This window comes from Elephas maximus, chromosome 10 (assembly GCF_024166365.1).
Source record: "Elephas maximus indicus isolate mEleMax1 chromosome 10, mEleMax1 primary haplotype, whole genome shotgun sequence".
Taxonomy (NCBI): Eukaryota; Metazoa; Chordata; class Mammalia; order Proboscidea; family Elephantidae; genus Elephas; species Elephas maximus.
Window position 1 is genome coordinate 110065645 of NC_064828.1, and position 15751 is coordinate 110081395.

Consider the following 15751-nt stretch of genomic DNA (forward strand, 5'->3'; position numbering starts at 1 on the left):
GTAGATGTTAGCATGTAACCCTGGAGTTACTTGTCACTAGTTACTATACATGTGTACTGCTCACTGAGATTGGAAGGCAGGGAATAGTCTTTCAGACAGAGTTGTTTGCAGAGTGTTGTTAGGATATTTTAACCTCCAAGTTCTCAGGAATGTAGAGCTCATTACTTTTGCTCCTGGCATGCCTTAGTTTTGGGTCCACCTATACTGACAGCGGAAACCCTGGTGGTGTAGTGGTTAAGAGCTACGGCTGCTAGCCAAAAGGTCGGCGGTTTGAATCCACCAGGCACTCCTTGGAAACTGTACAGGGGAGTTCTGCCCTGTCCTGTAGGGTTGCTATGAGTCGGAATCAACTCAACAGCAAAAAGTTTGGTTTTTTTAAATACTGGTAGCACATCTGAGAATTAAAGAACACAAGTAAAATAAGGAGTTGTTGGGTGGCACACATGGTTAAGCACTGGACTACTAACGGAAAGGTTGGCAGTTCAAACACACCCAGAGGCGCCTCAGAAGACAGGCCTAGCGATCTGCTTCCAAAAGGTCACAGGCTTGAAAACCCTGTGGAGCAGTTCTAGTCTGCATGCATGGGGTCGCCGTGAGTCGGAAGCCACTGGATGGCAGCTAACAACAGGTTAAGTAATCAGAGTGTTATAGTCACTTTCCAATATATTTGCTTATGAGGAATGCCTCTGTGTGTGTGTGTGTGTGTGTGTGTGTGTGTGTGTGTGTGTGTGTGTGTGTGTGTGTGTGTGTGTGTGTGTGTGTGTGTGTATGCTAAATATACAGAGGCTCTCCGTCCGTGGGTTGTTAAGTTTTGGATTCACACACTGATGTTTGTAAACCTTTCATGTTGGTTTCTGATGTGCAAGGGGATTGGCCTCTTCTTACCTCCTGAACCTTGCCTGGTGTCTAATGATAATTATGTAGAATTCTTGAAACTTAGAAGCAGCTGGTTCTGCCCAGAGTTTGAGACTTACTGTGAGATTCTGAGGACATTCAGAAAATATAGATAATAAAGTTTTTAAGCTTTAAAAAAAGACTTTCTGGGTCTTATTATTACCACAGAGCCTGCGTGGGACAAAAGTCAATTTCTGCCTTCAGTTCGGGTTTTTGTCTTTAATTTTCCCTTGATTGTGTTTATAGTTTGATTAGCTTCCCCCTTTGAAATCTTGGACCTTAATTAAAAGTTAGACATACCTTGCTTAACAAAACAAACCTTTTTTTAAATTGTTTGTTAGGTGGAAGCTTACAGAGCAGTATAGTTTCCCACTCGATAGTTTGTGCATAAAGTGTTTCAGGACGTTGGTTTCCTTCTCCACAGTGTGTCACCACTCTCCCCATCTCTGCCAGTCTCCCCATTTCCTTTCATCCTAATTTTCTACCCCTTCCTGCCTTCTCATGGCCCTGGTGGCGCAGTGGTTAAAAGTTTGGTTGCTAACAAAAGGTCAGCAGTTCAAATCCACCAGCCACTCCTTGGAAGCCCTGTGGGGCAATTCTGCTCTGTCCTGTAGGGTCGCTATTTGTTGGAATCCACTCGACAGCAATGGGTTGGTCCTGCCCTCTCATCTTTGCCTTTGGGCAAATGTTGCGCTTTTGATCTCACATAATTGATTGTTCTAAAGAGCACGTTCCTCTCAGGTGTTAAAAGCTATTTTTTTTAATGTAAATTTGATACCATTTGAATCAGAACATATGGAACACTTTAAAGTTTCTTCTAGTAAATAGCAACAAATGTGGACATCTAGATGTCCTTGTTGTTATGTGCCGCTGAATCGGTTCCAACTCATAGTAACTCCAGGTACAACAAAACGAAACACTGCCCTGTCCTGCGGCATCCTCACAATCGTTGCTAGTTTGAGGCCATTGTTGGAGCCACTGTGTCAGCCTGTCTCGTTGAGGGCCTTCCTTTTTTTTTTTTTCACTGGACACGCTGCTTTACCAAGCTTAATGTCATTCTTCAGGGACTGATCCCTCCTGATAACATGTCCGAGGTACGTAAGGTGAAGTTTTGCCATCCTTGCTTCTAAGGAGCGTTCTGGCTGTAACTCTTCTGAGACCGATTTGTCCCTTCTTCTGGTAGTACACGGTATATTCGTTATTCTTTGTCAACACCATAATTCCGAGGCACCAATTCTTATTCTGTCCTCCCTACTCGTTGTATAGCTTTCGGCGCATATGAGGTGATTTGAAAATACCGTGGCTTGGGTCATGCATGCCTTAGTCCTCAAAGTTACATCTTTGCTTTTTAAAACTTTAAAGAAGTCTTTTGCAACAGATTTGCCTAATGCAGTACATGCTTTGATTTCTTGACTGGTGCTTCCCATGGGCATTGTTTGTGGATCCACGTAAAATGAAATCCTTGACAACTTCAGTATTTTCTCTTTTTTTATCATGATGTTGCTTATTGGTCCAGTTTTGTGATAATTTTTGTTGTCTTTATGTTGACGTGTAATGCATACTGAATGTGTAGTCTTTGATCTTCACCAGTAAGTGCTTCAAGTCCTCTTTGCTTTCAGCAAGCAAGGCAGTGTTATGTTCGTATCATCGTTAGATTGTTAATGAGTCCTCCAATTCTGATGCCAAGTTCTTCTTCATATAGTCCAGCTTCTTGGATTATTTGCTCGACATACAGATTGAATAATTACGGTGAAAGAGGACAACCCTGATGCACACCATTCCTGGTTTTAAACCACGCAGTATCCCGTTGTTCTGTTCAGACGACTGACTCTTGGTCTATGTACAGGTTCTGCACTATCGGATTAAGAGTTCTGGAATTTCTGTTCCTGGCAGCGTTACTCATAATTTGTTATGATCCACACAGTCGAATGCCTTTGCACAGTCAATAAAACACAGGTGAACATCTTTCTGGTATTCACTGCTTTCACCCAGGATCCATCTGACGTCAGCAGTGATAGCCCTTGTTCCACATCCCCTTCTGAATCTTGTTTGAATTTCTGGCAGTTCCCTGACTATGTACTGCTACGACTGCTTTTGAATGATCTTCAGCAAACTTTTACTTGTGTGTGATATTAATGATATTGTTTGATAATTTCCACATTGTCTTAGATCACCTTTCTGTGGTGTGGGCACAAATACAGATCTCCAGATGTCTGCATGGATGTCTAGAATTTATTTTCTTTAATCTTAGGCATATAAACATAGTTTTAGCTTACATATGTGTTCATAGCATAAATATAATGACTTGTGTTACATTTTGATGGAGCTGATGTGTGAAATCCCAGCATGCTGGCACGGGGCAGGACTGTAGTGGTCACCTGCACACCAGGCCACAGGCCTAGAGTAGCTCGCTGCTAGTGTGGACACAGCTCATGGAGGTGACCGAGCGTGGGTTCCCAGTTCTCTGTCCAGGGCATCTTCTGTGACGCTGTGCCTCCTCCGTATCATGAACACGTTGATTTTCCTAAACTTTTGCCTTATTTCCTCATTTGTGGCTTTCTTCTTATGAGTGCAAAAGGTCTTCATTTACACAGAGTTCTCCTTCATAAAGGCGAACACTGGTGGCTTTTAACCTGGGGATACCCAGATCTAGGTGTGAGCAGGCTGATTGGGGAAACTCCTGCCTCAAATTAAGTAAGTAAGGTTTAACTGACAGTGGTAAACATTCCAAACTATATTTTAATCTTAAGGTTTCCTCTGGTTAGAATGTGTAACATGGGCACACTCTCTTTACAGATTTCAGGACTAAGATTTTGAAATAAGATGTAAGTTACAGGGAAATGTCGCCATTGCATAATAACTATTACGCTAACATAATTTTGATTTCATAAATAGCTTTTTGAAATGCTGGTTGATATTGACTACCTAGACTGCAGTGGGACAGTTGAAACCAGACGTTAAGAAGCCAACTTTGTTTTCTCTTCTAAGAACTTTTCCAGTGACAGTCAGACTTTAGAGTGGGCAGCAGTATCTTTGTTAGGTCTAGACTTGCAGCAAGGGTGATTGTAGTGGGTGAATTGCCCTCACTCCAGGATACCATCATGTGCTGCCTGAAAAAGTTCATGATGTGCAGTCGTCTGTTCTTCAAGCAAAGCACTCAAATACCTGTAAGTTACAGAGCTCCAGGTGCTGCAGGCTTGACGGGTAGCTCCTCTCGGGGCTTCCTGCCTCTGCCCTCCTCCCAGTGAAGAGCCAGATGCCCTTAGAAGTCCCATTTGTATTGACCTCGGTGATGCTGGTTAAACATGTGGGCAAACAGGGCTGTTAATTCCAAACTATATTAAATACAGGAAACTGTCGAGTGCTTTTCTCAGAGACACAAAAAGTATTTTTTGAGGCCAGCAAAGTGAAAGGGTCTTGGTAACAGAGACTGCATATAGATTTTACTCTTTTTATTGAAAAGGGGGTTAAAATAAAATTAAAGAAATATTTGAAAGAATCATAATAATAATTTAAAAAAACTAATCTCATCACCCTGCCTTCCCACAATATGTTTTAGTTATTGTTCACATTTACATAGGATCCTTAGATTCTTAGAATGTTATTGAATGACAGTGGGTTAAGTTACCTTAAATTTGCCGAGAAGCTCCCACAAATGGCTCTCTTGCTAATGAAAATGGATGAGAGGAAAATGCACTTCCATTAAGTCTAAAATCACAAGTGCTTTGACAGCGTGAACTGAATATGGGAATCCTTTGAAGACTTTATCTGGGCTTAAAAACTTCATCTTGCTAGTAAAATAGGTACTACCTGTGAGATAAAGAAGCACCCCGATGGTGCGGTGGTTAAAGCGCTCAGCTGCTAGGCTGCTAATCGAAAGACTAGCCCCTGGAGGAAGGTCTGCCATCAGCTTCTGTAAAGATTCACAGCCTTGGAAGTCCTGTGGGGCAGTTCTGCCCTGTCCTGTCGGTCCCATGAGTTGGCGTTGACTCGAGGGCAATGGTTTGGTTTTATAAGGTAAAGGTCACACTTTAGAGCCTGACTTTCAGCAGCCTGTGTTGAGTATTAGGGTTTGTTCAGCTTTATCAATTAGGTAGGTAGCTGTGGCAACAAACTTGCTTTTAGATTAAGACATTGCCAAAAGGATGGATTATGTAACTGGGGATTTTAGATTTTTGTTATTCTAAGTGAGGAAAGGATAACAAAAATTCAAAGTCCCCAATTTTTGTTATCCTTATTGAGGAAACCTACCACTTGTGTCTCTGTTGTACTGTAGTAGCTTGAGTGTTGCTGTGATACTGGAAGCTATTCCACCGGTATTTTAAATACCAACAGGGCCACCCATGGTGGGCAGGCTTCAGCAGAGCTCCAGATTAAGACACACTAGGAAGAAGGACCTGGTAGTCTACTTCTGAAAACTTAGCCAGTGAAAACCTTATGAATAGCTGTGGAATGTTGTCTGATACAATGCCGGAAGATGAGCCCCTCAGGTTGGAAGGCACTCAAAATATGACTGGGGAAGAGCTGTCTCCTCAGAGTGAGCCGACCTTGATGACGTGGATGGAATCAAGCTTTCAGGACCTTCATTTGCTGATGTGGCACAACTGAAGATGAGAAGACACAGCTGCAAACATCCATTAGAATCGGAACGTGGAATGTACAAAGTATGAATCTAGGAAAATTCAAAGTTACCAAAAATGAAATGGAATGCTTGAAGATTGATATCCTAGGCATTAATCACCTGAAATGGACTGGTATTGGCCATTTTGAATTGGGCAGTCATATGGTCTACTGTGCCAGGAATGACAAAGAGGAACGGTGTCCCATTCACTGTCAAAAAGAACATTTCAAGGTCTATCCTGAAGTACACTGCTGTCAATGATAGAATAATATCCATACACTTATAAGGAAGACCAGTTTATATGACTGTTATTCAGATTTACTCACCAGCTACTGATGCCAAAGATGAAAAATTGAAAGTTTTTACCAACTTCTGTAGTCTGAAATTAATCAAACATGCAATCAAGATGCATTGATAATTGCTGGTGATTGGAATTCAAAAGATGGAAACGAAGAAGGATCAATAGTTGGAAAATATGGCATGGTGATAGAAATAATGCTGGAGATTGCATGATAGAATTTTGGAAGGCCAATGACCTATTCGTTGCAGATACCTTTTTTCAATAACATAAACTGCAGTGATGCTCACAGACCTCATCAGGTGAAATACACAGGAATCAAATCGACTACATCTGTGGAAAGAGACTATGGAAAAGCTCAATAACAGAACAAGGCCAGGGGCTGACTGTGAGCACACCATCAATTGCTCATATGCAAGTTCAAGTTGAAGCTGAAGAAAATTAAAACAAGTCCGTGAGAGCCAAAACATGAACTCAGGTGTCTCCCACCTGAATTTAGAAACCATCTTAAGAATAGATTTGACATGTTGAACACTTAATAACCGAAGACCAGATGACTTATGGAAGGGCATCATACATGAAGAAAGCACGAGGCCTTTAAAAAGACAGGAAGGAAAAGGTCAAAATGGATGTCCGAAGAGACTGAAATTTTCTCTTGAATATGGAGTAGCTAAAGTGAACAAAAGAAGTGATGAAGTAAAAGAGCGGATGAAAAGATGTCAAAGGGCAGCTCAAGAAGACAAAGGAAAGTATTATAATGAAATGTGTGAAGACCTGGAGTTAGAAAACTAAAACTGAAAGAAGAAAAAATTTAAGCCTTGAGTTGCAATATCAAGAGATTATATGGGCAAAATATTGAATGAAGCAGGAAACTTCAAAAGAAGGTGGAAGAAATACACAGAATCTCTGTACCAAAAATAATTGGTTGATGTTCACCCAATTTCAGGAGGCAGCATGTGATCAAGAACTGATGGTATTGAAGGAAGGACCCAAGCCTCCCTACAGGCATTGGTGAAAAACAATTGAGAGAATACCGACTGGGATGTTTCAACGAGTGCAACAACTGGAAGCACCCACTCATCTCGTCCAGGAAATGTAGAAGACGGTTAGCTTCCTGACCAACCAACTGGAAAAGATCCATATTTGTGCCATTCCAAAGAAAGGTGGTCCAATAGAATGCAGAAATTATCAAACAATATCATTAATATCACACGCAAGTAAACTTTTTTTATTGTGCTTTAAGTGAAAGTTTACAAATCAAGTCAGTCTCTCACAAAAATTTATATACACCTTGCTATGTACTCCTAGTTGTTCTCCTTCTAATGAGACAGCACACTCCTACTCTCCACCCTGTATTCCCTGTGTCCATTCAGCCAGCTTCTGTCCCCCTCTGCCTTCTCTAAACTTTTGCTGAAGATCATTCAAAAGCAGTTGCAGCAGTACATCAACAGGGAACCGCCAGAAGTTCAAGCCGGATTCAGAAGAGGACATGGAACGAGCGATATCATTGCTGATGTCAGATGCATCTTTGCTAAAAGCAGAGAATACCAGAAAGATGTTTACCTGTGTTTTATTGAGTATGCAAAGGCATTCGATTGTGTGGATCGTAACAAATTATGGATGACATTGCAAAGAATTGGATTCTCAGAACACTTAATTGTACTCATGCTGAACCTGTACACAAACAAGGAAGCATTGTTCAGATAGAACCAGGGGATACTGCAGGGTTTAAAATCAGGAGTGGTATGCATCAGGGTTGTATCCTTTCACCATACTTCTTCAGTCTATATGCTGAGCAGATAATCTGAGAAGCTGGACCGTATGAAGAAGAACAGGGCATCAAGATTGGAGGAAGACTCGTTAACAACGTGCAGTATGCAGATGACACATGCTTGCTTGCTGAAAGTGAAGACTTGAAGCACTTATAATGAGGGTCAAAGACTACAGTCTTCAGTATAGATTACGTTTCAACATAAAGAAAACATCCTCATGACTTGACCAATAAGCAACGCCATGATAAACGGAGAGAATATTGAGATTGTAAAGGATTTCATTTTACTCGGATCAACAGTCTACATCCATGGAAGCAGCAGCCAAGAAATGATGTATTACATTGGGCAGACCTGCTGCAAAAGATTTTTAAAGTGTTAAAAAGCAAAGATGTCACTTCGAGGACTCTGATCATTAAGGTTGCGTGTCAACTTGGTCAGGCCATGATTTTCAGTGGTTTGGCAGTTATGATGTAGTTTGGCAGTTGTGTGATGATGTGATCACTTCCATGATGAGAGTCAATATAATATGATCCCCTCCATAATGGGATCTGTTGTGAGTAGCCATTCAGTTGAAAGGGAGTTCCATTGGGGGCGTGGTCTGTTTCCAATGTAAGTGGACTTTCTGACAAGGTTCTCAGGCTTTTGCTTGCTCTGGATTCTGCAGATGGCTCCTGTTTGTCTGACCTCTGGTTCTTAGGGCTTCAGCTAGCAGCTTACCTGCTGTCTTGCCTGCCAGTCATGGGATTCATCCGTCTCCACAGCCTGTGAGCCAGATCCCTGCTGTCTGACTTGGCAGTCTGGAGTTCGCCAGCCCCTGTGGCTGCGTGAATCAGGATAAGCCTCCAGCCTGATCCATGTTTCAGTCTCTACAACGGCATGAGCCATTTCCTTAATATAAATATTTCTATATTTATGTGCTTTACTGGTTTTGCTTCTCAAGGGCTAAGGTGTGCCTGACTCAAGCCAAGGTCTTTTCAGTTGCATCATATGCATGCGAAAGCTTGACAGTGAGTAAGGAAGACTGAAGCAGAGTTGATGCATTTGAATTATGGTGCTGGTGAAGAATATTGAATATATGTACCATGGACTGCCAGAAGAATGAACAAATCAGTCTTGGAAGAAGTACAGTCAGAAGGCTCCCTAGGTGGTAGAATATCATGACTTCATCTTACGTTCTTTGGACGTGCTGTAATGAGGGACCAGGCCCTGGAGAAGGGCATCATACTTGGCAAAGCAGAGGGTCAGCGAAAGAGAGGAAGACCTTCAATGAGATGGATTGATACCATGGCTGTAACAATGGACTGAAACATAGCAAGGCTTGTGAGGGTGGCACAGGACTTACCACTGTTTTGTTCTGTTCTACGTAGTGTTGGCTATGAGTCAGAACTGACTGGATGACACCTACTAACAAGAATAGTGAGGAAAGACTTAGAAATTCAAAGAGGAATACATACCCAAAAGACTTGAAAGCATAGACTCAACAGAAATTTCTACACCAATGTCCATTGTAGCACTATTCACAATAGCCAATGGGTGGAAACAGCCTAAATGCTCATCAACAGATCAATGATAAACAAAATGTGGTACATTCGTACAATGGAATACTACTCAGCTGGTTGGAGAAATGCAGTCTTGGTACATGCTACAATATGGATGGAGCTGGAAGACCTTGTGCTGAGTAAAATAAGTCAATCACAAAAGGACAAATGTTGTATGACTTCACTTATTTAAAAAGGCAGGAAGGCAAATGTATAAACAGCAAAGTTTATTAGTGGTTACTGGAGATGGTAGGGAGGTTAACAGCGATGGAAATATCACATTGATTAAGGGTAGAGTTGCACAGCTGATTATTGCAATTGCTGTCAGTAAGTCGTACACCTATAGAAAGTTTAATTGGCAAAAGTTGTGTGATAGATATATTTACAACAACAACAAAAGAGTAGCTGCTGAGGCTGCTTATGTACAGCCAAAAACCTCATGGGATTTGGTTTCTTGGTTTGGAGGTTTAGGGTGGTGGTTTCATGGGACATCCTAGTTAATTGGCCTAATAGCGTGTTTAGTGCTTCTGTCCTACCTCCTAGTTCATTGGTCTCTAATCGCCTGGAGCAACAGAGGAAGAAGGAATGTCAGGACTAGGAAGAAGATGTGGAATGTGTGGCTAATTGCCTCCATGAACAACTGCCTCTTTTGCCATGAGACCAGAAGAATTGGATGGTGCCCGGATACCGCTAGCGAACATTCCTATCAAAGATTCTTTTAAAGTAGCCTGATGAAAAAGCCTCTGAAACTGTTGCCCTGAGATAGTATTTAAACCTTAAACCAAAATTATCCCCTGAAGTTTCCTTAAAACCAAACAGTAGTTTAGTTTAACTAGTAAAAAAATGTCTACCTCGAGCATTATGCTCTTTTAAGAACTATCTCTCTGGGGCGAAATTGACAAGAGCAACTCGAAAGATAGGAACCTTAAGGGGTAGTAAATCTGTATTAATGGGGGAGGAACAAGTCAGAAAAGGAGGGTGAGAATGGTCGCGCAGCTGGAAGAATGTAATCAGTGTCACTAAATGGTACATGTAGAAACTGTAGAAGTGATATACGTTCTGCTGTGTATATTCTGAACAACGCAACAAAATAAATAAAAATTCAAAGAGAAATTTAAATTGAATCATAATTCCATCAGATGCTATCCTTGTATTAGAACTCCTTTGGAGAAGATGCGGAAATTATTCTTTTAAGGTGACTCAGAGTTATTGAGGTGATGACAGTTACTCTGACCTCTAAAATCAGAGTCAGGGGTTTGAAAACTGTTAAGAATTTTGAGAGATCATATGATCTGTCCTCTCCCCTTCTCCCTAATCCCTGGCTCTCCTTTGGGTAAACCAGTTCTGGACATTTTTCCTAATCATTTCTGTTCAAGCAGCCCTCCAACCAGGGCTTCACCCCCTCCATGATAGACTATGGTCAACCTTGGTCCCCCTTGCGGCAACTGCTTTGAAATATCTCAGTTTTGTTTTAGCCCTTTCTTTCCATTCCCTTTATCACTGATGAATAATCAGTGCCCACAGAAGCAATAGTCAAGAAATCAAACGATGTATTGTATTGGGCACATCTGCTACAAAAGACCTCTTTAAAGTTTTAAAAAGCAAATATGTCAGTTTGATGACTAAGATGTGTCTGACCCAAGCCATGGTCTTTTCAGTCACCTCATTGTGTATGAGAAAGTTGGATAATGAAAAAGGAAGATAGAAGAATTGATGCATTCGATCTGTGGTGTTGGCAAAGAAAATTGAATAAACCATGGACTGCTGGAAGAACAAACAAATCAGTCCTAGAATAAATAAAACCAGAATGCTCCTTAGAAGTAAGGATGGTGAGACTTCGGCTAGCTTATTTTGGACATGTAATCAGGAAGGACCAATTGCTAAGAAAAGACGTTATGGTTGGTAAAGTAGAGAGGGTCAGCAAAAGTGAGGGAAACCCTCAGTAAGGTGGACATGATAGCCACAACAGTGGACTCAAACATGACAACGATCACGTACATAAGCTTGCCACGAGTCAACTCAGTAGCAACAACTGCTAATTTCTGATTTTTCCAGGTTAGACGTTATCTGTTGACTTCCTTCTATGGAAGAAAAAACTTCAGAACTCTAAACTCCTCCCTCCCCCGACCCCCCCCGCCCCTGGTGCTAGAAACACACACACACACACACACACACACATACTCCTTCATTTATTTCCTTTTTTCCAAATTTGGTTATATAATAATTTTTTAAATTGATATTTAGTATTTACATTATTACGTGTTCATAGCCAAGCCACATTAAAATAGACAGACAGATTAGATTAGATTAGATAGATAACAAACCTGTTGATATTAAGTTGATTTCAACTCATAGCGACTCTATACAGCAGAGTAGGAGTGGCTGGTGGGTTTGAACTGCCAGCTTTTTGGTTAGCAGCTGAGCTCTTACTACAGCGCTCTGTTTCCTAATTTTTGTGATTAAATGAACTGTCTTTCTGTTAGCTTGGTTTTGAATGTACAGTCATGCATTTAGTCTTAGACTTCTTAATAGAATTCTCAGTACAGTCAAACATCTCTAGTAATCTGTCGCTTTTAATTCTTTTCTTGGAGCCATCTCTTCCAGAACTTTCCATTTTCCTGTTCAAATCCAGACTGTTTGCTGTCTAGGCCTGCTCCTTAATAGTGGTCCTGGGATTTCTTTTCGTTCCTTGCCATGGGAATTCCCTTTGTCCCCTCTGTTGAATCCCCTCTTTGGATCCCATGTCTTTCTTTCTCCTTTTGATCGTTTATATCACACTTAAATGACAGTTTGCCTTGGTATGGAAATTCAGGTTAGAAATTATTTTTCCTCAGACATTTGAAGGCATAGCTCCATTGTTGGCAGTGACAAATCTAAGGCCATTGTGATTCCTAAGCCTTTGTGTGTGACTTGTTTTGTCTCTGAAACCTTTAAGGACCTTCTCTTTACCTGTTATGTTCCTTGGTGGATCTTTTTGGTCTTGGGACTAGGGTCCTTCAGTTCTGAGAAACTTAGTTTTTTTTTTACATTGTAAAATTTATTTTGGTTTTGTTTTTTTTCTACGATTTCTTTTTTCTAGGCTTCTTGAGCCCTGGTGGTACAATGGTTAAGTGCTCGGCTGCTAAGTGAAAGTTCAGTGGTTTGAGCCCACCAGCTGCTCTGCAGGAGAAAAGACCAGTCGATCTGCTCCAATAAAGATTACAGCCTAGGAAACCCTATGACGCAATTCTACCTTGCCCTGTAGGGTTGCTATTAGTCAACAGCACATAACAACAAAGCCTTCTTGGTCTCCTATTGTTCAGATGTTGGACCACCTAGAATGTTCTCCTAATTTTATTGTTTTTTTCCATTCTTTATCTTTTTGTTGTGATTTATTCGAGAGAGGGCTTCAACTTTATCTTCTAGTCCTTACATTGAATTTTTATTTCTGCCATTATAGCTTTCATCTCTAAATGTTCTTATTCACAGTATTCTTTTTTATAACATTTTATATGTTTCATAGAAGTAGTACATTAAAAATTGTTTATTAATTTTTTATGTCTATATCCATTTATACATAGACACATATGTTATATAGACATTTTCTTTTATTTCCTGTGTTTCTTCTGAGGTCTTTTCTTTTTTACTATTTCCTACTTTGGTCTTTGCCTTTGATGTTAGAGATTTTTCTCTAAATTGTTATCAGGCTATCTTTTCACAATTGTGAGTGGACTAGTTGGAAACTCCCTGTATTTATGGGCAAAGTTTAAGTGATGAGTTTCACCATTAGGAAATAGGGTGTGGGCCCTGCCACTTTGAGAGGGCACTACCAGAAGTTGTAATTCTTTCCATTGGGCCTGTCAGAAATTCCAGAGAGGAATTTCCCGTCTCCTGCCTGGGAGATGGAGGGGTTGGAAGTGGCATGGTAAATGCCTGGCTGCCAGTGTTCTGGGAAGGGGGGTGAGGGGGTAGACCTTGGGTGTAACTGCTTCTTCTGCAAACTTGAAGCCAGTCCTTCTTCTGTCCCGTTAGGACTCAGACCTTCAGAAATACTGGTGCCTCTGATAATCCTACCTCTTTGTCCCCTTTCCTTATCACACACACACAATTAGGTTTCAGTTTTCTGCGCTTTGCTAAATTAGATACCATGTCTCCATTTGCTTCCTTTTCACTTGCAAAATTATGTTGCTGTTTCTAGTCTGCTGTTATCTCCAGTCATTCATTCAACACAATTTTTTTTAAAGAAATTAGAATGAGCGAAGCGCTGCAGCGGTGAAGATAACAAAAGGTCTGCTCTCCTTGAGCTCATTTCCTCCAGGGCTCTGTGCCCACGGTGCTCGCCTGCGCGCTGTCTTTGGAGCAGGGTCTCCACGTGGCCCAGAGATGAGCTGTGGGTTCTCTGCACCCTACTTAACTGACAGTTACCCTGGTTTTCACCTCTGTGTGACATTGAAGTTATAGTTGCTGGTTTCTTTGATTTGAGTGTGTTGCTATTTCTATTCTTATCATTAGAGGGTGTCTTCCATTAGTAGAAGGAAGAAATGAGAATTAGGGAGGGCAGGTTTTTCATAGTAACTGTATCAGTGTTAGAAGAGGTGGAAAAGAGAAATGGGTTAAAAGGGGGAATTGCCTGGGAGGTACATTGAAAGCAGGAAAAAGGAGTGCCTAGAGCGTCTCTATGAGTCGGAATCGACCCAAGGCCATACAGCAACAACAGAGCGTCTGCCTCCTCAGGGGCCGGGAAGAGCGGGAGCGGGTCTGCTTCCTCAGGTGACTGGGAAGAGCGGGAGCGGGTCTGCTTCCTCAGGTGACTGGGAAGAGCGGGAGCGGGTCTGCTTCCTCAGGTGACTGGGAAGAGTGGGAGTAGGTCTGCTTCCTCAGATGGGTAGGAAGAGTGGGAGCGGGTCTGCTTCCTCAGATGGGTAGGAAGAGTGGGAACGGCTACTCTTGGGTGGTGAAGTGGGGAGGTGTGTGTGGAGAGCCTCTACTGTGGAGAGGTTTGTAATTGGGCAAGGACTGCCTGTTTAAACTTTATCTCCTTTGAAATGCTGCGGAGCTTATCCTGTCTGACACCACAGCTTTGGCTATGCGGGAAGAAAGCACCAATTTAAAATTGACATGAGCAGAATAAAACGTCTTCTCGCCACTTAACATTTTTCTAAAAGCATAAATAATAGAAATGAAATCCAAAGGCCTATAGTCTCCCCTTACTGTGATGCCCAAGGCTACGTTTTTGGAGCCGTCACTGTGTTGTACTGCACCCTTGTTAGTGCGAAACATTTAAATTGAAGTAGTTGAATTTCTCAGTCGTGTGGTTTGAAAAAAATTAAATCAGCGGACTGAATTTATTTTTTTAAACTTCATTTTTATTTGAAATAGTATTTGTATTAATTCCTAACTGCTACCAAGAAAGATGTTGATTTCATAATTAGTGGACATTTAGCAATCCTATATGAAAATTCATTTTGCAGCCATGTCACAAATAGATTCTTCCCTTTTTTACCCAAAGTATTTGGAATAAGATTGTTAAGAAGTCTGTAAGTATATTAACAAATCACCTTTCTGATGTACCTTTAAAATTGGGAAAATGTCAATGAATCGTTTCTTTAAAATACGTAGGCAGTGTTATCTGAGTAAATTAGGAGTGGTCTCTTCCCAGTGTAACCAGTTCATTCAGGCAACAGGGATGGTATTTATATTATACTGTGTGAGGACAAGAAATAACTTCTTAGAGCATCAGATGTTAACAGTTTTATGTAACTGAAGTGATAAGCCTGGATATAGTTCCTTCTACAGATACTTATTTTTTTAAAAGGCAAGATTTGTGTTTATGTAGTTTTGATAATCTTTGTGAAATAACATGTTAAGAGGGTTATTGAACAAAAACTGGGTGTCTTATCAGTAATTTGAGAGGAACATTCTGTTATACTTGTAACTGAGTTTGTTTTTCATCACTTCAGAAAGGAACCCCGTACGCTTTAGCTATCACCCCCATCTTCACCTTCACCAGCCCTAAGCAACCACAATTTACTTTCTGTCACTGTACATTTGCCTATTTTGGACATTTCATGTAAATAGTCATACCATATGTGACCTTTTGTAACTGGCTTCTTCCACTGAGCATAATGTTTTCACGATTTGTCTATGTTGTAGCATGTATCAGGGTTTCACTCCTTTTTATGGCCAAATAATATTATATTGCATGGATAGACCACATTGTTTATCCATTCATCAGTTGATGGGTATTTGGGTTGTTTGTATCTTTTGGCTATTATGAATAATGCTGAAATGGACATTTATGTACAAGTTTTTGGGAGGACCTATGTTTTCATTTCTCTTGGGCATATTCCTAGGAGTGAAATTGCTGGGTCACATGGTAACTCTGTGTTTAACTTAGGAACTGCCAGCCTCTTTTCCAGAGTTGCTTTACCATTTTACATTCTCACCTGGAGTGTTCAAAGGTTCTAATTTCTTCACCTCCTCGTCCACACTTATTATTATCTGACTTTTTATTATAGCCCTTCTGGTGGGTGTAAAGTGATCTCATTGTGGTTTCGATTTGCATTTCCTTAATGGCTCGTGATATTGGGTATCTCTTCATTTATTTATTGACTATTTGTGTATTTTCTTTTGAGAAATGTCTATTCAA

The 15751-nt window shown here is 40.9% G+C and overlaps 1 protein-coding gene across 2 annotated transcripts in view; it reads left to right on the forward strand.

Moving 5' to 3' along the window:
* Window positions 1-15751, forward strand: part of CDC42BPB (CDC42 binding protein kinase beta) — a 135642-nt gene that overhangs the window by 2536 nt on the left and 117355 nt on the right. The window lies entirely within an intron of this gene.